Source organism: Neltuma alba, unplaced genomic scaffold (genome assembly GCF_004799145.2).
Source record: "Neltuma alba isolate B1F8T4 unplaced genomic scaffold, ASM479914v2 tig00006092_pilon, whole genome shotgun sequence".
Classification (NCBI taxonomy): domain Eukaryota; kingdom Viridiplantae; phylum Streptophyta; class Magnoliopsida; order Fabales; family Fabaceae; genus Neltuma; species Neltuma alba.
In genome coordinates this window covers 1-20,663 of record NW_021634345.1, presented here as the reverse complement: position 1 = coordinate 20,663, position 20,663 = coordinate 1, and the positions used below count along the sequence as shown (strand labels likewise).

The window sequence follows — 20,663 nt, the reverse complement described above, 5'->3', positions numbered from 1 at the left end:
ATTTTTAAAAAGATATCACCAATTTAATATGAATAGCTAATTTTTTTAATATTTACAAACTAGTTATCTACATCTTATGCATGTAGTATTAAAAAAAACGGGTGGAAAATGTCAAAGCAATGCAAACGACGCTAGCATAAAGGCGAAATAATATGTGGATAAACCATGTTGTCTTGCTGGAAATAACTTAGAGAAGATAATTTACCATACTCTTTTGATACTATTTACAAAAAATTTGTAGTATGTGTCACTGAAATAAAACATAAATAAATCTCATTATTCTTTAAGCTCCTCAAATTAATTAACTAGTTCTTGTAATTAGGATTGGGTGTAGTATACTTTAAAAGAATAGTATGCAAAATAATGAATTGAGATAAAATTATGAATTCAAACAAAATATTCTCTTTATCTTGCAAAAAGAATTAGGGGAGTAGTTTGTATGTTTGTGATGCGAAGTAAGAATGGGTGGACGGTTGGGATGGAGCCAAGTCAAGCAATTCTTATTGTACGTGACAACAAATTAAAGGGGGAATGTGAGCGTGAATAATGAACCTGAGACCACGTGATATGATGAAGACGCGTGTCCACTGATTCTTTCTCCCGCTCACCAGTGACCACCAAGGCATGTTATGAAAATGAGCGCCCTTCTCCCTCATAAATATATTTCAGCATAAAAACCTTATGAGTGAAAAGTTTAATTCACAAAAATGCTTTTCACACACACGCGCGCGCGCGCGCACGTATTGCCTTTATGTCGCTTTCTTTTTTCTTTTTGACATTACAACATAATCACAGTTTTCATATTACAGTACACAACTTTAATTCAAAGCACCATAAAATGATGGTTCAAGGTGGGGAACGAAAAGCTCATCAAAATGCATTAAATAATATTCAAACACAGCACGTCTCTTTTGTTTTATTATATTTGTGCGCATGAAAAAACCTTACTATTTTTGTGGAAATTTTAATATGAATTTTCTCTTGTGTTCTACAGTGTACTTATGTATAATTAACTAGTATATGATATCTGGCATTTTATATTTTGAGATTTAATTTGATATAAATAATATTATAACACGTTGAAAATACCCCAAAAAAAAAAGCCGTTATGTTTGACAGGGACCAAGTACTGTAGATGCAGTCTTTTTGGATGAGTTTGAAGGGAACGAAAGTGTTGACGATGTTATAATTAAGCGATAATATAATATAAAAACGAGAGTTAATTGTAATTGTGAGTTATAATATTCCCAAGTCAAGTACAGATAGCTAAAGTGGTCAAAGCGAGTACTAGTGCACGCTATTACTAATACGCATACCCGAAGCAATAAGCCAATTATTAATTATTTTCTGGGTCAAATAAGCCCATTATTAATTAGTTAAAAGATTATTTCAAGCGGATCATCATCTACCTTTCAGGTATGCGCGTGAGGGGTGGTAGTTGTGTTGTGTTGCGCGCTTGCGCGCGCGTCCTTCCTTTTTGATTTTTGATTTTTGATTTTTTTTTTGGGGCTACGCGATGGGGTTGTTGTGACCTGTAAACAACTATTATAAAGGATATGATATAGGCCTACTTAGTTAAATATGTCAATATCAATAATTTAATTTGCAGTTCATGTTCGTTTTTAATTTTTATCAACATTTGATTGATGACAGTTTAGTTATTATAACTAAGTCATATTTGTATTATTATCTGGTGACGAAATAAATGAACAATGAGCTCAATAAAGTTCCAATCAATGAAGTCCCTGTAAGAATTCAATTAGAGCAACTTTACATGCATTATACTAAAGATTTCAGTTAAAATCAGTTCATACAAAAAATTATTCGCAGTTAAATTGAAGTTCTCTGTGGTTGGTTAAGGAATATAAAAGCAAGGAAAGGGTATTTAAAAAAAATAGATATTTCAGATAAAATAACAATCTTGTACTAAAGTCTGATTATGGAAGAAAAAATATAGTTACTACAAAATGTTAATGATGAGCATCATTAATATGTCATCCTATCTTTACATTGGTATGTTGCTTATTTATTATGAAATTTTTTAGTGAGTACATTAATTTTCTTTTTACAGTGATAAACCATAACACCGTTGATTAAAATTTAAAATAGACAATCGTTAACAGCCAGTTATCCTAGCAACAACGTCACCCATCATGTTTAGATAAGATCTCGAGTTAAAATGTCCGTATCCGTATATGTATTTAAATTGTATTAAATTAAAAGAAATTAAAATGGACGGAGGGAGGGGGTGAGAGAATGAAGAATTAAGAAGCTAGCTTTTGTGAATATGAGACAAGGCAAGATAGAGCTGGTCAAAAAAAGACAAGGCACGATAGATTGTTAGATACTTAAAGATATGAAGAAGTGCATTCATTTTGAGTCCCAAAATAAAAAAAATAAAAAATAAAAGGAAGTGTCCCCATTTCACCAACCCCGGTTACGTTTCCATGCGGGTCTCGTAATGGCTAGCTTTTGTGAATATGACTCTTTTTTTTTCCTTTTTTTTTTTTAAACTAAAAAGGGTGTAAGCATGACATATAAAACGCCTTAGTGACGGTTTTGTCTTCCTTAAGGACCACTCCGCGTTTCTGCCTAACTCCCATTGTTATCACCATCACCTACCATTTCCCATTGGTCTGACCTCACGCGCGTTTGAATATTATAAATCAATTTCACATTTCAGTTTATGTGAAATCCAGACACAACTCTGTGTTTTATCCCTCTCTGTTCTAATCATATGGTGAAGACGATAATGCTATGATAATGTTTCGTAATTAATGAGAGACGCGGATCTAAAATGTGAAAATGAATGGAAATCAAAAGAGAAAAATGGCTTGAACATTTTTATATACAGACAGAGATTAATATTAATAATAAATTAGAAAATGTGCAGTCGACACGTCATCTGCATAATTGTGTGCAATAATTCAGTGGATCCGTGATTTTGTCTTGGTTCGTGAACATTCATGTTGGTGCCTGTCATTCATGAAGCCTTTAATTACAAATTAGGACCAACTTCTTCTTCTTCTTCTTTTTGCCAAAAGATTCTCTTTTCCACAAGAAACGTATAGTTATGTACCAAATTATGCCTACAATATTTGGAAGATTCATTTTCTTAATGTGTTGTTAACAATCCTGTCTGGCAAATCAGGGGTACAGCATCATTGCCCTGGCCCTTCGCCTGTTCCTGCCTTTTTTTCCCCGGGTTTCTTGTTTGCTTCTTTTTTTTTTTTTTTATTGTTTTGAATTTCAGCCCTTGGGTTCCTGGCACTTTAACTTGTTTTTTGGTAAAATATAATTAGGTGAGTTAGATTTTAAAAGCTTATCAGGATTTAAGCACGCCTTCAATTTTAAAAAATACTTGCAGAGATACTTACAAATTGTTCACTAATAAGATTCTTATATCGGCACTAAAATTTAAATTCACAACCTTATAGATTATGAACGAACTCTTTATCATTGGGATGATGGTGACAATGTATTTGGCAGCCATATCAAACGCGTAGGATTCGGATTCTGTCCACCTCCACCGCTTCCCCTTTTCTCCCAATCCTTTTTTCAAAAAAATAGTTTACATAAATTATTTTATTATCCTAAGGGAGATGGATGTGTCAATCATACTGTTATTTATTTATAAATTTATATTTTAAAATAAGGTATATCACATTGATATACTTTTAGCAAGAAATAAAACATTTTCATAGTCATACATGCACTTATATAATATAAAGCAAGTATATTTTTATATATGGTTAAAATAAAATAATTTGATACTAATTCTAAACTTTTAACTTAATCCATTATTTCAGCATAATAATTAGAAAATGATCTTGGGCAAAAAGAGTATAATTAATATTTTCCTCTTCTTCTTTTTTTTTGTGAAAAAATGGTGACTGTGTCCGGCTTTCCCTCATTGGCGCTTGGCCACTCATATTCCTAAGAAAAGAGGGGGGGGGTCACGAAGCGGAAAGGAAAAATAAAAGGGAGAATTACATTCAAATCCCACACAAAAGAAATAATCACTACAAAGTCTCAAGTAACAACCTGAGCAGCCTGAAATAACAAGTTTTACAGTGAGAATGACAACCTCTGAGACTTGTTTTTTAATTACTTGAGACCTCATTGTAATTCTCCCAAAATAAAAAGGAACGAAAGAGACGTCCGACGAGCCTGTATCTTACCTACCACCGAGCAAGAATGCGGCAATCCTAAATCTATAATTTATTCTCAAAGCCTCACATTTTATTTATAATTTTCATTAAATCGGGTGATAAACATCCTCCATTTCTTAATTTTACCTTTCCTTCTTGCCGTTACAGTTTGCGACTCTGCTTCCATCTATGCAGTCTCACGCCATGCGAACGAGTTTTTTTTTTTTTTCCTTTTTCTTTTTCTTTGGGGACAATACACTAATTGAAATATTCTACCTGCTGGAGCTGAATTGGCATGTTGTGTTTGTTGGATGAGATGGTGTGTACATAAATATAATTTTTTAAAAAAATAAATTAAAGGTCAACAAAATTTTGGAAATGGGAAATGATGTTTGTACCTTAACCCCGCATACATTGTTTAAGTCTTGTCTGCTAACTCAAATATCTTTAAACTAAATTAAGTAGATTAGAAAGTTAATTAAAATTAGTTAAGAACAATAAATATGAAAAAATTGAAAGTTTTTTTTCAAAATATTTTTATTTATGTGAGGAGAGTATAAAAAAGAGAATAAAAATTATTATAATAAAGAGAATTATAAAAAAAAAGAGAATATTTGATCAAGAGAGATTACATTAAAATATAATTTTTACAATATTATTATCCACGAAAAAGTATTTTGGAAACAAAAAATAAATACTCGTAAGGCGCTGCTTGCCTTTTTTGGACCTTTTCTCTTTCTTCTTAATTCCTCAAAGCGCCCCTTTAGCTGTCTCAGCTCCACCCTTTCAACCTCTACGGCTACTCATAAACCTTATCCTAATAACTGATGACAGCCCTACATTTGTCCACTCTATATTTGTCCAAATCCTCCCTACTCGTGGAAGGCGTGGATTCAATCTTATGGACTTTCAACTAGTTCAGCTTGCTCCTTTATATTTTAAAAAAATAAATCAAGTGATATATCCCCAAAAGAATCGTCTAGTCTTTTTTATTAAATCAATAACAACGAAATTTTTAATTAAATTTAACCGGAGTGAATAAACTCAGTTTTTTTTTTTGGGGTTTCTTTCCATCAAATGCAAGAATGAATAAAGTGGATGAACAAATGTTGAGGAGAAGCATGGGTTAAAATTGAATATAAGCAAAGAATTGGTGAAGCGTGGTGAGGAGATTTTGGGGGTTGGATTGAATATTTGAAAGAAGTGAAGTGGGTGGCAAGCTTAGGTAAAAGGAGCATTCCAACTACTGCACCATGACCAGAAGCTGGGCTTGGCAATTGCCCAATCACGTGGTCGGGTCGGGTTAGTTATACGTCCGTGTTTACCCAGAAAACGAGAGAGAGAGAGAGAGAGAGAATAATTAATTATTGCACTCACTATACGACGACACGTCCCCATTAATATTAATAATTAATTAATTATACGTAGTACATCGTAAACCAGATCAGAGTCATCCTGGTTTACCAATAGCACGTGCTTAATAATGTGGCCTTCCTGTGGATCTACCACTCCCCTCTTACTAGGTGATATGGATCATCAGTTATCACCCATCACCACTTTAATTTTAATGCGCCGGACGAAGGCAAGTGTCAGTGGGTCACTAGTTGTTGGACTTGACTGGTTGGATTTCAATAAGCGTTGCCGCCTTCACATTCGCCCATTGGTTTAGAGACATTTTCTCGTGTTTATTATAAAAAAATTTCTTTATGCCTCATAATACAATATACTAATGTTTAATGTAATACTCAGTACACTAGTTTAAAAAAATAAATAAAAGAGTTATTTTTCTGGTCCTATTTATAAGATAAAAAGAGAAGACATTTTTTTGTCCTATTTATAAGGCACAAAGAAATTTTTTTTTTATGAATGTACAATTTTACTCTTGATTTATTATTGTACTGATTTTTTTTATATGAGGTATAATGTATATTACATAGAGATAAATTTGAAAAGTTAAATTTTAAATGAAAGTTAATAAAATTTAATATTTTTCTTAGTATATGTGAAACATATTGGAAATGACTTATAAATAGAGACAGATGAGTACTAAATTACTTAATTATGACATATGTTACATTATTTCTTTAAAATAGTTATGTACATCATTAGATTATATATCAATTTATATGAGCTAAATTAACTTAAAAAAAGATAAATATAAATATTTTAAAATAATCTAATAACTTTATTAATGTTCTTAAATTAGTTATTTGAATCTTATATTAAAAACCAGATGTAGTAATATATTTTGTTTAAGATATTTTTTACTTAGGATTTCTAACCAATCATAAATTTTTTAATTAAGTAACCGAACTTTTTTGGCTACTAAATTTTATTTAAAAAAAATAGGACGGAAGGGAGTAAATTGTAAGAGCAGTTGATTGTATGTAACATACCATTCCTTTTTGTCCCAAGTATAGTTAGTTAATTTACACATTAAAAAATTTAAGTAAATTATAAAAATTATGCACTTTTCACAATATCATCCGCAGTAGTTGTGATGTCATCAACTTAATATATACTACTTCCGCTTCTAATTATAAAACCTTATTTATAGACTATAAATAAAGTTTTATAATTAAGACCGGAGGTAGCACATCACAACAATTTAATTACAAAGGCAGTTTGAGAAGAGATAATAAAAATGTGAGAAAAAAAGAAATCAACGTTTTGTATTTACGACAAAAATAAACATTCAAGATAACAACTCCCCTTATCATTGGAGAGAGAGAAATTAATTTAAGACCTCATGGAAACTCAACATGTCTTGCTACTTGAAGCTGAGCCAAACGGCTACATTATGAACCATGATTACGGACAGTAGTTTAGACACTTCATATGGAGCCGAAGGAGAAAGATAAGTTATCATCGGCTACGTCACTACGCACACAGCCGTGAAATGCATGATAGGGTGCCTGGTGTTAGTTTATTCATTGTCCGCTAGCGGACCCAATACTTTAGTTCATTTTTTATAACACGCTCGCAGGCACTGGACAGAGGAAAGCAAAGAAGATAAGCAACAAAACTGAAGCAGTCAGTTTACAACTAACCATTTTCCCCTTTTCATTTGCTGCAATTACGTAAGCAATTGTTATTCGATGCATAAAACATACAAGGAAATTAAATCTGCAGCAAGGAATATGGTTGAGGGAGACAAAGCAGCACGGGCAACATACTACGAGTTATTATAGGGCGCTGAAGAGAGATTCCTGCGTGAACCACTGCCTTCGACACTGCCACATGGCTGCCTGGATAACCTGCGCTTGTAGCGTTTGAGAACAGAGGCCACATTTTCCTTTCCTCTAGGGAAAGCTACATCACCCGCGGTGGTTCCTGTTCGTCCTTTACGACCAGAGATTGCAATTTCCACATCCTTTATGAGTTCAAGGATCATTGATGCAGTGGTGAATTTCCCCCTGCCGGCTTTTGCGGCAGGGGGAGGGGGCAACACTCCATTTGAGAAAGTAGGGCTCGACTTTTGCTGGTGTGCTGCCGGAATTTGTAGACAAAAGCACGGGGGCATCACACTACGAGGCTTTGAAAAAGCAGGATCAATTACCCCCTGCAAATAAAAGTAAAATCAATGAGAAGGCCCAGGGAATACAGACACCAAGGATGAAATGAGAAAAACCAGCTATGTCAGCAGATTATGGCATGTAACAAATATTCCAATTATTATGTATTTAGTCAACACTCATACAGCAAGAATCCACAAACCACAGACTAAAACTTAACTGACTCCAAATGAAAAATATGGCAAATTCGTCAGGCATTTACCTGGAGGCGGTTGAGTACAAAGGTGTATTTCCCCCACAGCTCAGGGCGGCTCTCCATAAGTAAAAGCTCAAGGATACGGTGAATACACCACACCCCAAAGCTTATTATCAGGTCAGGTCTCCATATACAGCCCTCCCCACAGTGAGGAACTGATGTCACTGAAAAATTAAAGGAGTTTGTCTCCCTAGTCTCAACTTCATAGAGGAATTTCTCCCTTGCAGCTACACGATCTATTAGGTCCTCATCAACCCCGCCATTCTGTCTAAACAACCAATCAGACCCTTCCAATTTTAGAAGACCAAGAATGCATCGTCTAAAAGACTGAAGTTTCACCTCCATATCAACAACTGAAGCTGTCTCTTGCGATATGGAACTAGGCCGAGTTCCAACACCCTCCATTCCCATATTATGGATCTTACCTGCTACACCAAACTGCTCGAAAGGCTGTTTTGACCAGAGAGATCCAGTATCAGAATCAGAACCCAATTGTGATGAGAGGGCATCTCTGTAGTCTTTTGATGGGGAAACATCATCAAAGGCCAAAGGGGCACCTCTTCTGGATCCCGAATTTGAATACAGTGGTTCATAACCAGTTCTAGTAGACCCATATACAGAACCCTCAAATGCGGCATTCTTATCAGATGCATAAACACCCCTGCAGGGTATAGCATAACCTGAAATATCTGGCAAGCTGTGGTATTTCTTCGTATTGACTGAACTGCCTACACTATCCGCAGCTCCAGGAAAGCAAAAATCATAGCAAGATGTCTCAGATGGCAACGTGGAGTTTCTAGATATTCTGACATTTTCAAATCCTGGGGGTCGAGCTGCACCGACACCATTTTGCAGTTTTTGGCCCGAAGCAAATGTATATGGATCCCTGTAGCTTGCATTAGTGCCTGTTAAAGGAGATTTTAAAGACGACAATTTGCCTTGACCATTTAAATTATCTGGAATTCTGTCTCTTCCAACTCGACTAAGGTAGGATGCAATTTGATAACCATGAACTGTTGCAGGCTGACCATCCCAAACCTCAGATGAAGGGAGACTGCGCACACTGGAATAGCGCCTCTCCCCAGAGTCAAGAACCTTGCGGCTGGAGTTCTGCACACACGCATCTAATAACCCAGTGGGGTTTGCCCGAAAGATGAGGAACCCCTCTGAGGGCCATATGAAGATTCAAAAGAACTTTGTATCCTGGGAAACTTGGGAGAGTCATAAAGACCAGAGTTCATCAAAGTATCTGATGCTCTACTTCCTACAGACGCTACATACTCAGGATAGTCATTTCCAGATGCATTCACTTTCGGCAAGGAGCCGGAGAATCTCAAATCTACACCAGACAAGACATCCAATTTTTTAGCCTTTGCATCCTGGGTTGGTTGTCCATGGTAATCATACAGTTCTCCCCAAAAATCATTGAGAATAGTAGCTAGTTGACGCCTTGCAGCCCGTCCTAAGCCTGCTAATCTTGATAGACTTCCAATGCTATTCCCCCCTTCATCACTTTTCCAACTAAGAGTCCTGAATGATCCAGGGCCATCAGATGTTGACGATGGAGCTCCTGCGGTAGCCACTTTGGATGATTCTTCAGCTTCCCAAGAGTCTCCATCATCATCATCCCTCTCAGCATTCGTATCTGCCTCAACTTCTGCTGTCTTCTTGACTTGGGCAATTGCTTCCAGTTCTTCAGTTTTGATGGTCGCCAATCCGGCATCAGAAATCTCATTTGTAACAGTTGATAATGCTTCTGAATTTGGAGGGGAAACAGATTCCTTAGCAAGATAACCAGGGGGGCTAGGCAACTGTGTAATGGAATGACTCTCTTCTTCAGTAGTCACAGGAAGCCCTGAAGTCCCTGAATCTCTTGCTAGAGTTGAAGATGGTTCCTCCACATTAAGAGATGCATCCCTATGACATCTAGTTTCAGTCAAGTCTGACTCCTGACTCTCGATTGGTGAAACTTTTGTGGCCTCTGCCTCATCAGAGTTCCAAGCTTGAGCATCTAAATGGGCACTTGTAGATTTTAGAGGTGTGATAGCTAGCCAAAGCATGAAGCCAAATAATACACAAGCTGTGAAAATAAGAACTGACATGCCACTACCCACATTCCATCTCAAATAATCCACCCAATTGCTACTGCCAAATATCATTTCTACCACAAAGATAATATTTAACCCAAGTATCCCAATAAATACTATCAATGCCAAAAATTCCACGAATTGAGAGATCTTGTGTACACCCATTATCGATTTAGATGTACTGATTCGGAAAAGCGGGATCACAGAAGATGGAAGTTGCAAAGCTGCCACAACCTGAGTGAATACAAGCAGTTGATACATCCCTTCAGAACCTGCACTCCAAACACAATAAAGGGCAGGAAGAACAGCAATCACCCTGATTGTAGCATAATGAAGCCAGCCTGGAATGTCCAGTTTCAAAAAACTATGTACAACTACTTCTCCCCCTAAACTCCATGCCAATGCTGTGGCCTGATTTGAAATAAACAAAAAGAGAAGAAAGGCAGGTAGTGCCATTGGACTCTGCAACACCTGCAATGAGAGTCTCAGATCCGTTTAGCAAGTAAAAGGCAAATGTGATAGTGTAACCAAAAATTCTAACGTAAATTAAGCAAGGAGGGAAATTAGACCTGTTCCATTGGTGATAGTGCGTCCTGAAGAGTAAGCAAAACAAGACCAGTACCATGGAACTCATTTGCTGCAGCGCCCATCATCATATTGTATATCAAGTAAATGCCACTGAAGGCACAAAAGATTGCTAAAAAATGGTTATGACACGTAGCGTCCTTAGAAAAATTTACTGATCCCTGATGCCACTGCACAAAAAAGGTGGATGAAGTTTCAGATTGACAGGCCTATAACCAAGATCAACAACTGCATCAATATGAAGTAGCAGTCAATGCCAGAAAATTTACTTATTCAGGATGCGCTTCAGTTAAAGGGGATGCCTTCATAAAATTAACCGTTAACTTGATATTAAGTAAAAAAGGTCTGTCAAGGCCATGCTGAAAACTATTTCAAAATCTTACAATGCATGTAATATATAGTTATATACAATTAGCATGAGTTCCATGCGTTGTGCGTAGTTTGAAAAATAAGCCACACTATTTATGACTAATGAATAATATGGCTTCTTAAATTTATGTATGCACGCATGCATGTATGTATTTGAGAAACAGACAGGTGCGGCTAGAAAAGTAGAAACCGCGTCCAAAATACATCCCATTTTTATTATAGCTGCAGATAATCCCACAGAACTGTTGTTTTGCAACCCGTAAACTACAATTTCATCCCTTTTTTAGGTGAAAAGTCTAAAATTTGAGTGTAACGTCCTAATTGCAATAACCACGGATGTAGAAATGAAGCCACATCAATGATACTTTCTCATATGAAAACTCTAATGTCAGATGGAAACAAGACTATTAACATCTTAAAATGAATGAAAGCAAAGATCTCAAAATATAACAGGTTTTCTGGAATGAACCAAACTACTTATTGTTAGAACATTGATATTTTTCATCAAGCATTCATTTTAAAGGCATAGAACATTCAAGCTGAATCAGAAACATGCTTAAAAGGTAACTACACTGGGTATGCAAGAAATAATAGTATGAATAACAGCAGGCATGAGTATATGGTTCAATGGAGACGAGCAAAACATGCCAAGAGAGGGGACAGTAAATCAGATGAAGGAAGGTATGCTTCATCAACCTGTCCTCTACATACTAATTGCACATACAAGAATGCAATATGATAATCATTCACTATTGCTTCTTCTGAGATAAAACCATTCATTTAAACCAAACTCAAAAACACCACAAAACTTCACGTTCAAAGAAGCTTTTCTAATCATGTTTACATGCTGAAAAATTAGACCAACACACCTCAGTTACCAATAAAAACTATTCCTTGTCTTGCCTTCTTCTTCTACTTCCCCCCCCCCCCCTGTCTGTGTGTTGTCTATGATACTAGAGTATGAACATCATAGCAATAAGAACCAATAATCGTATTTCGAAGAATATTGTAGAATAAAATTCAGACTGAACACTCCCAGTAAATGTAAAGACTCCAAGTGAAGAATATATTTTAGTTTAAGCATTTAATAGCGTAGCTGCATCACAGAGTTTTTTCACCGTTCCTATGCCTGCTGATAGCACTCAGCTACCCTGTCTAGGACTAGATCATGGCACTTCTAGGGTCAAAAAAGCCAAATCATGACCCTGATAATGAATGGTACACTGCCTCCAAACAAATTGCGTTGTTACCAAGACTGTGACTTCCATTGATTCAGACCGCACGTTTGTATATATTTAACTCCCTGTGCAAAATAAGTTACTCCAAATTTGATGATGCAATAGTCGCACGACTAAATCATCAATCAGTAACTACTCAGAATAAAGTGATCTTGGCCAAAGTCTAGAAAGTAAGATGATTAATGGGGGGCTGAAAAAGTACAGCCTTTAGCTTGTTCGAGGAAAAAGACGATATCATAAGTACAGAATGATCAGCACTGCCCAATACACGAGATGCACATATTATGTACACACTTTTTTAAACATGGCAAGATTGGAAGAATGGATATGGATGTTCTAATACGTATGTATATAAGAACTGTGAGAATTGGAAAGAATCAGTACCTGTACAACAGAGGAATAAAGATAAAAGTTGTGGGGTACAAGAGTCGCTCCCAAAAGACTCATAAGCACAAATGCACTCTCCCCACTCAACTTTGTTAGTACTCCACTTGTGGATACAGGAATTTCAGGTCCATTTATTATTATCCCAAAAGCAACAAAAAGCAGTACAAAGCCAGCAATAAAGAGGCCGAGGACTTTTGCCTTCCCATTATCCTAGACAGAAGGAAATTTAATAAGTCTCTGTTGATCAAAAAGTGATGAATAAACAATTAATAAGACTTACAAGAAGGATGGCAGGAAGTAAGTGAAAAGCAGCACTTGCAGCGGCCAACAAGACACAGGTGAACAAGTCCCACCCAAAAATTAGATTTAATAGGTGAGCCATGCCCAGGATCTTGCAAAGCAAGTAAAACTATTGTCAAAGCCCAACCAAAAAAAAAAGGAATATAACAAGTTACAGAAGCCAAATCTCAAATGATTAGAAAGAATGGGATTATTACCACATTAAGGTCTAGCATAATCACTGAAAGTTCTGTTTGAATTCCAAGGAATATGCATGTCCGTGCGCCATACTCATCCCCGCAAATCTTTGACACAGAATGGAAAATTAGTCTATAAGCATTATGCACCAACCAATTGTATGCATGTTCTAGATTTGCTCATGCAGGCACGTATTTGGTCTGAGTCTATGTCTGTTATTGTATTTCAAGGTGGAGATAGATAAAATTCAGAATTTAAGCTTACCACCACGTCCCCCCCCCCTTCCCGGGTCCAAAAAACAAAAAAGAGAGACAGAGACAGAGAGAGAGAGAAAAAACAAAAACAAAAGAACAGAAAAGAAAAATCCATATTCAAGGTAACCATCAGATGGAATGTTCCAGAAGCACTCAATTCGGAAAAACAAAATTTGAGAAATTAAAAACAAACGCAACTGGGAAGGATCTCCTTATTCTCTACAATTCATTTTTAATATGAATGAAACAACTAATAAGAGTTTTTTTTTTTTTTTTTTGGCTTCAAAACCATGCCCAAAGGGGCAGAATGCAACATAAAAAGGGCCTGTACTGAATTTCCTTAAACTTACAACTTAATCCGTTAAATATTAAAATATGTATTAGTAAATATGAAATCATCCAACTGACAGACATTGGTCATCGTGAAAGAGGTTACAATTACTTAAGAATGAAGTCTCTGTGTGAATATAAAAGATGCCTTTGGGAGAGTTACCTCTGTTTGGAGTCAAAATACTTGAATCTGACTTGTTAGGACGGACATCAAATACCATGCTTTTAAAAAAAAAAAAAAAACAGATAGATGAAATCATCTAGTTCATTTAACATTGTGTCTACCAATCTTTGACCACACATATTATAAAAAATAAAATTACTTTAGTTCATTTTTTCCACTAATATGCACTGGAATAGGAAAGGTAAATTGACAATATGATACCTTTGCAAGATCTTTTCCAGTAATTACCCCAATCCTAGCTGATATGTACTGACATAAGATAGAAGCAAAATTGAAAAAAAGCATGAACGCCATCAGACCGAACCCAAATCGTGCACCACCTTCCACAGTAGCAGCCCACTTTCCAGGGTCAATGTATCCCACTGAAATCATAAGCATCGGTGCAACAACATGAAGGGATCGATGAAAAAATGAAGGCAGTTGGTTAGCGTTCATTGTCTGTGCCTCCATTTTATTGTTCATCACCTCCAACAATAGGAGTTTACAAAATTGTGATAGCACTTTGAAGTTGCAACATTCGCTACTAAGTCATATATCAATTGCATTGCTGTCATCCACTGGTTTTTTGATATTGCTAGTGAACACTTCATCCATCACCAGTCATTCATAGAAATGTCAACTGCTTCAATAATCAACTTTGACTTGTTGGAACTCTTCTGATAAAAAAGCTGAGCCTGTCAACAGCAATCACAAGTCACAATACTTTAACAATAGCTTCTCCTTGTATGCTGGCTCGTTATCTCACATTAACCATCAGATACCAATCAAGTGTTTTGAATCAAATCAACCGCCTTGATATTTCTATTATAACCCTGCTACCAATTTTATTGATGACCTTAAGTCCTAAACATGACTGAAAGTCAAACCAATTTATGATAGTCTTCTTTAAGACCTAGCCACAAAAGGATCCAATGATCCGTAATTGATCCATTCGCTGCCTCCTCAGACTTCGCCAATCCTGTAATTGATTGGTAAATGTAACTATATTATTACCAAAAAAGATAATGAAAGTACGACTCCTCCTATTGGAGAATACATATAGAATTGGATTTTTAAAAAAAAAAAAGGCCTGAAAAAAGGAAATCGAAGAGGAGACTTGTATGCAGTTTGAAACTCTGTTGTCACCTCAACGTTAAAAAAGGACAAAGTAGCCAAGTTGTACGAAGTACTCCAAAAAGTAAAAGGAAAATTATATCCAAATATCTGATAAGGCATCCTTACAGAACTCTTATATAACGAGCGTTAGCTTTAACAATCCCCATAACCACAGAAGCAAATATCAGAGCATCCCAGCAAAGTAAAAAAGAATGATCAAATTCTTACAAGGCTTCACAGAGAGGACAAAAATAAAAACCAGCAAAAGATGATCAAGTTCTGAAACAAAGGAAAACAACTTTCAGACACGAAAAAAATTGCAGCTCCCAAAGAAAGGGCAGAGGCAACTCAAAACCCTACATTTAAAGCATGAATAACTGAAAAAGAGAGAAAATGAAAACTTCACCTTGGATCTGATGAATGCCGATGAAGCTATTGCAGATGATTTTATCAAATAGAGACCGTATAAAGTAGCTAGGGTTATGAAATGTTGACGCCTTCCTGTTCGCCTGCAGTCTTCTTTCACTGCCGCGAGTAGATCTCAGAGAACCAGAATAACCCACTTGATCATGAGACAAATCATGAAATCCGGTATAATAATATTATATAAGGAGAGAGAAGAGGATAGCTCGATTTTCCGGGAGCAGAAAGGAAGTAAACACAAAATACTATGCGTTGAGTTTCGAAACCATAGTGAGCTGTGAGGAGAGAGAAGGGGCGAGGGGGTAAGGAAAATCAATATACTATACACATATATATAATTAAAATTGAAGATTAATATGTGTCAAATTAAAAACAAACTACTCTCTTCAAATTTGTTTCTCAATTATTAAATTCACTTTATTTCTTATATTTAAAATTTTTTATAACAATTACTCATATCAGCTGCAATTTAACTAACTTTAAATCTGTATAAATTATTTATCCAGCCTTTTCCTGCCTGAATTTTGTTTGTTGTCTGAATTTGAAATGGCATGCAATTTTGTTTTGATGATATCTTATTGCTTTTACGTGGTATTGTTGCCCAGAATATTCAGGTCAGCTGCATATAATGTGTGTGTGTGTGTTTGATCTTTTCTTCTTCTTTTTTTTGGCCCCCTTTTTTCTATAGTAAGAATTTTTTCCTTTGCAGAGCTGACTGGGCTGGGTGTTACGAATGGCATCCTTGTCTCTGCTACGTTAGCTATTCTTTCTCCCATACTTCATTCAAATAGTTATATTATTTTTGTAGGAGTATCCCACCGACAAAACCATATTACGAATAATAAGTTGGAGATTTGGCCACTTCCTTTTGAGAAATGTAAAAATGATTAGATAATGTAATTTTACGTAATTTATTCTGTTAAGTCAATCCGTATGAATTTCTACGCGTAATTCATTTTTTGTCAACTTTATCCTAGGTAGCTTTAAGGAGCTACTCAGTTCTTTTACCTGACAAAAAATGTATGTGTGTGCATAACAGGATAATTCTTTTGTGAAAGACTAAAAATAGAGATTTTTAGAATCAATATAAAACTTAAAATTTATAACAAGTTATATGATTCATGAACGATAAAAAATATAACTTGTGTTGTCAAATTTAATTCATGTAACTAAAATAAATATCCATAACAGTTAAAAATAAAATGCTTCTTATTCCCTCCCATAAGCGCAGAAATACTGTGGGACTGATAAATAACGGAATTGTCATATTAGTTATTACTACAAATATACATAAAGCCTTTTTTTTTTATTAAATATTACTCCCTCCGTTCCTTATTATAGAGACGAATAACCGAATTACGTTGATCAAAAAAACAGTTAAAATTAGTTAAGAACAATTAATATGTAAAAAGTATAATTCTTTTTCCAAACATACCCTCATTAATAAGGAGAGAGAATATTAGAGAGAACAATGGTAATTTATTAAAAGAAAGAGAAGTGAAAAGGAGAGAGAGTGTGAGTTGGAGACAATAAATATGGGTAAAATAGGAAATCAACACAAAAAAGTAGAGACAACTTTTAAGTGTCTCTTATATATAGGAACATGCCATAAGCACTAAGTGTCTCTTATAATAAGAAACGGAGGGAGTACCTCTTTGGTTGTAATTATAAAACTTTGTTTGTAGTTTATAAATAAAGACTTACGATTAAAACCGAAGGTAGTATAACAAAAATCTTTTTTCAAAATTATAATTACTACCAAATTTAAAATGAAATAGATAGATGCATGACAAAACATGACGGAAATGTTTAGGTGAAAACCAAATCATGATTTTAAAAATAATTTTACAATATATAAAACAAATATATAAAAAAGTTTGTCTCGATTGAAGAAAAAATGCTTTTTAAAAATATTTCTGGGTATTTCAAATATCCGTAGATAGGTATGTATAAGCAAATTGTACTACATCTTATCATTGATCTAATTAAGACTAAGATTTTTGGCCAAAAAATTTAAGACTAGGATGAATGTATTCAAAGATTTTGAGTTTTTACGATAGAAGTAATTAAAATAACTTGATTAGATGCATGATACTCCTCGGTCCTAATTATAAGACCCAATTGACTTATTTGAGGAGATTAAGGAAGTAAGTTAAGTTAGTTATTATAATAAATAAGTGTTGTCATTCCTAAAATATCCTTGCTAATTAAGTATATTGGCTAAAACTATCATTATTAGAAGGATTATCTTAGAAAAAATGCATAAATATAAGAGATAAATGGATTGGGGTCTTATAATTAGGACCAAATAAAAAGTCAAATGGGGTCTTATAATAAGGACCGGTAGGAGTAATAAAGATCAAGGCTAAATTCTGATGATCTTTTGTTAGGGAGGCCGTCAATGGTGGTGATAAATGAAACTCCTGGGTACAAAAATAGTATACACCGAATAAATTGATAAAAAAAATCGTGCTTGCCTATTTATAAAAAGCATGATTAATTATAACATTTTGTTACTTCCTCTAGCTCTCCTTAATATAAAAAAATTTGATATTTACTTTGATCTTAAATATAAGACTCTAAATATATTTTTACCTTTCATATTTATTTATTTATTTCTAAAGTAGTCTTGTAGTAATTACATGTGTTAAAAATTTCATCAAAATAATAATTATAATAAATAACATAATTAATTTATTACAAAAATTAACTTGAATTAGTCAAACTATTTTATATTAAGTATTGAAGGTAGTATTACTTCGGTTTCTAATATAAGACCCTTATACACATTAGTATAAGGTTCTTATATTTAAGATAAAACTCTTATACATACTAATATAAGAGTTACCGGCGAATCCAGTGACTAATCCCATTCGCTGGCTTGTAGGCACTTCGATGGGTGGGACAGCTGGCCCGGGATTTTAAAGCTTTTCCATACCCAAGGCAAGGATCGAACCCTCGACACTTGGTTAAGGGAGGATGAGCCCCCACCGCTCAACCACACCCCCGGGTTAGCATGTAACAGTCTTTAACTAGTTGAGTTAACTTCTGATTCGTCTCCCTCTGTTTTTTTTTTTCCCCGGGATGGATAAATTTGAGATTTAAGACAGTGAACAAGATCTCCGCCAAACCCGTCCCTAAAAAAAATTTCTTCTCACAAATCTATAATATAGAAGCTAATTAAAAAGTTAATATTGATTCTATATATAAAACCTATTTCACATGTTTATTAATTTTTTCTGAAATTAATCCTATTAATATTTTCCTAATATATCAAGTAGGGGATGGAGGGAGGGAATTAAGGAATATTTTTAGGGGTGTTTTGGAAAAAACATATCATATTAATTAATTTAACTAATATCCTTAATCTACTTAAATTAATTAATTAGATCTTATATTAAGGATCGGAAGAGTACTATAATTGATTAATTGTGAACAAATAATATTACCTTCGGTTCTTAATATAAGAGTTAGTTTAACATTTAATTTGGTCCTAAATATATAACTCCAATCCACTCTGTCTCTCATATTTATCTATTTTTTCCAAAACAGTTTTTGTAATAGTTGTATATGTTAATTGTTCTATCAGATTGTAAGTCTAACTAATATATATGATCAGCAATAGTATTATAGGGAAAACACATAATTATTAAAATAACTAACTTAAAAATTTTCTTAGTCTGCTCAAATTAATAACTAACCCTTATATTAACGATCGAAGCTAATATGAAGTTTGGCATTACCTTTTAACCGTAAATTTAATTTATGCAATACAAATCCTCTCGGATGTTTAAAGCGTTAGAAAAGCAGGCTGCAGGCACAATGGGGGCATTCGAGCTTCTATAAATGATAACGCGTAATCATGTTAGTTAATTACTCGACTTATATGGTTTTATCATAAATGAGCATTATTTTTGAAAACAAAAATGCGATGGTTTGAAATCATACGGAGACAAACGATGGAGGAGTTCATTAAACGCGTACATCCTTCTCTAAACACATGCTCATGTCTAATATCTTAGGCAAAGTCCGTACCGGCTCATTTATTTAAATGCTTATGAGCATCCGACAAATTTTTTCATATACGTAACTTGTATAGTTACATAAATTACCCTTTTAAAACTGCCCATAAACCATCTCACTTCGTAAAATGGTGCAGACCAGCAGATGATTCTTGTGTACTACCTCATGATAAGATTTAGGGGGTGTTTGGATAGAAACCAAACCATGGTTTCAGAAGTGCTTTTACGGATTACGAAGTAAATATGTGAAGGAGATTATCTCGTTTTGCGGAAAAGTGCTTCTGAATCATGGTTTTGGGTTTCCCAAACACCCCTTTAAAGTTTCAACAGGACCACTAGAGATATAATTTGTTTAATATCCTCGGTTATCGCTAAATTTTCAATAAACCATCTAAAATCTTCACCTATGATTAGTCAGGACTGCACTTCACTATATAGTTTTGTTTTTTGTTTCAGGTTTCTTCATTGACGTCTTCATCTATTCCCTCCTCCTTATTTTGGCAAGAGCATCACTTTCCGGTCATCAATTTTGGCAAGGACATTGAATTGGACACTTTTAACAGGATTCTTGTGAACTCTATGGAACTCCTTTTTAGAGAGAGAGAGAGAGAGGGGGGGGGGAAGAAATTGTCAGTAACGTGGCTATCATTCAGTGCATCGCATTATAACATAAGGCATTCATTGAACCTGGCTGACTCCCAAACCTGAATTAATTCACAAACTTCACTTCATTATTCAAATACCTGTACTTGCTCATTTATTTATGTTAATGTACGCCACGACGTGATCCGTCTTTACGTTTATCAAACATTAAAAAAAAAAATTGTGGCGACAATGTCACAGATCCCTGCGCTGCTCACCGCATGCAACAACGTGGCCTGCCAAATCTGCTTGTGTTTTCGGCTCACCAGATTCATATTTTTAGGGCTCTGTGATCCATATATACAACTTTCCATTGCTCATGAGGAGTGTAACTGTTCATTACATTATTCCAAAACTCAGAGCTATCAAAATGGGTTGGTTGGGCCTCATGGGCTTGGCCCATATAGGCCTACGTCCATAAATCCAAATACTGTTTTTATTTTCATAAATCCAATATGAGTTAAATTACTCTCTCACGCAAACCAAAATTCAAATTTCTATTGGGAGAGGTTTTTATATATACTGTCTCAAATAAAATTGCTTCCAGTAGAAAATGAAAATCTATAAGTGAATGTCTAAAGTACTCATTTGGTTTCTTAATGTAAAACCTAATTAATTAATTTGAGTAGATTAAAAATATTAGTTAAA

General features: G+C 34.8%; 1 pseudogene; it reads right to left on the bottom strand.

Moving 5' to 3' along the window:
* Positions 1–7,076: 7,076 nt before the first annotated feature.
* On the bottom strand, positions 7,077–15,597 carry LOC114749548 (ethylene-insensitive protein 2-like; annotated as a pseudogene).
* Between the last annotated feature and the right edge of the window lie 5,066 nt (positions 15,598–20,663).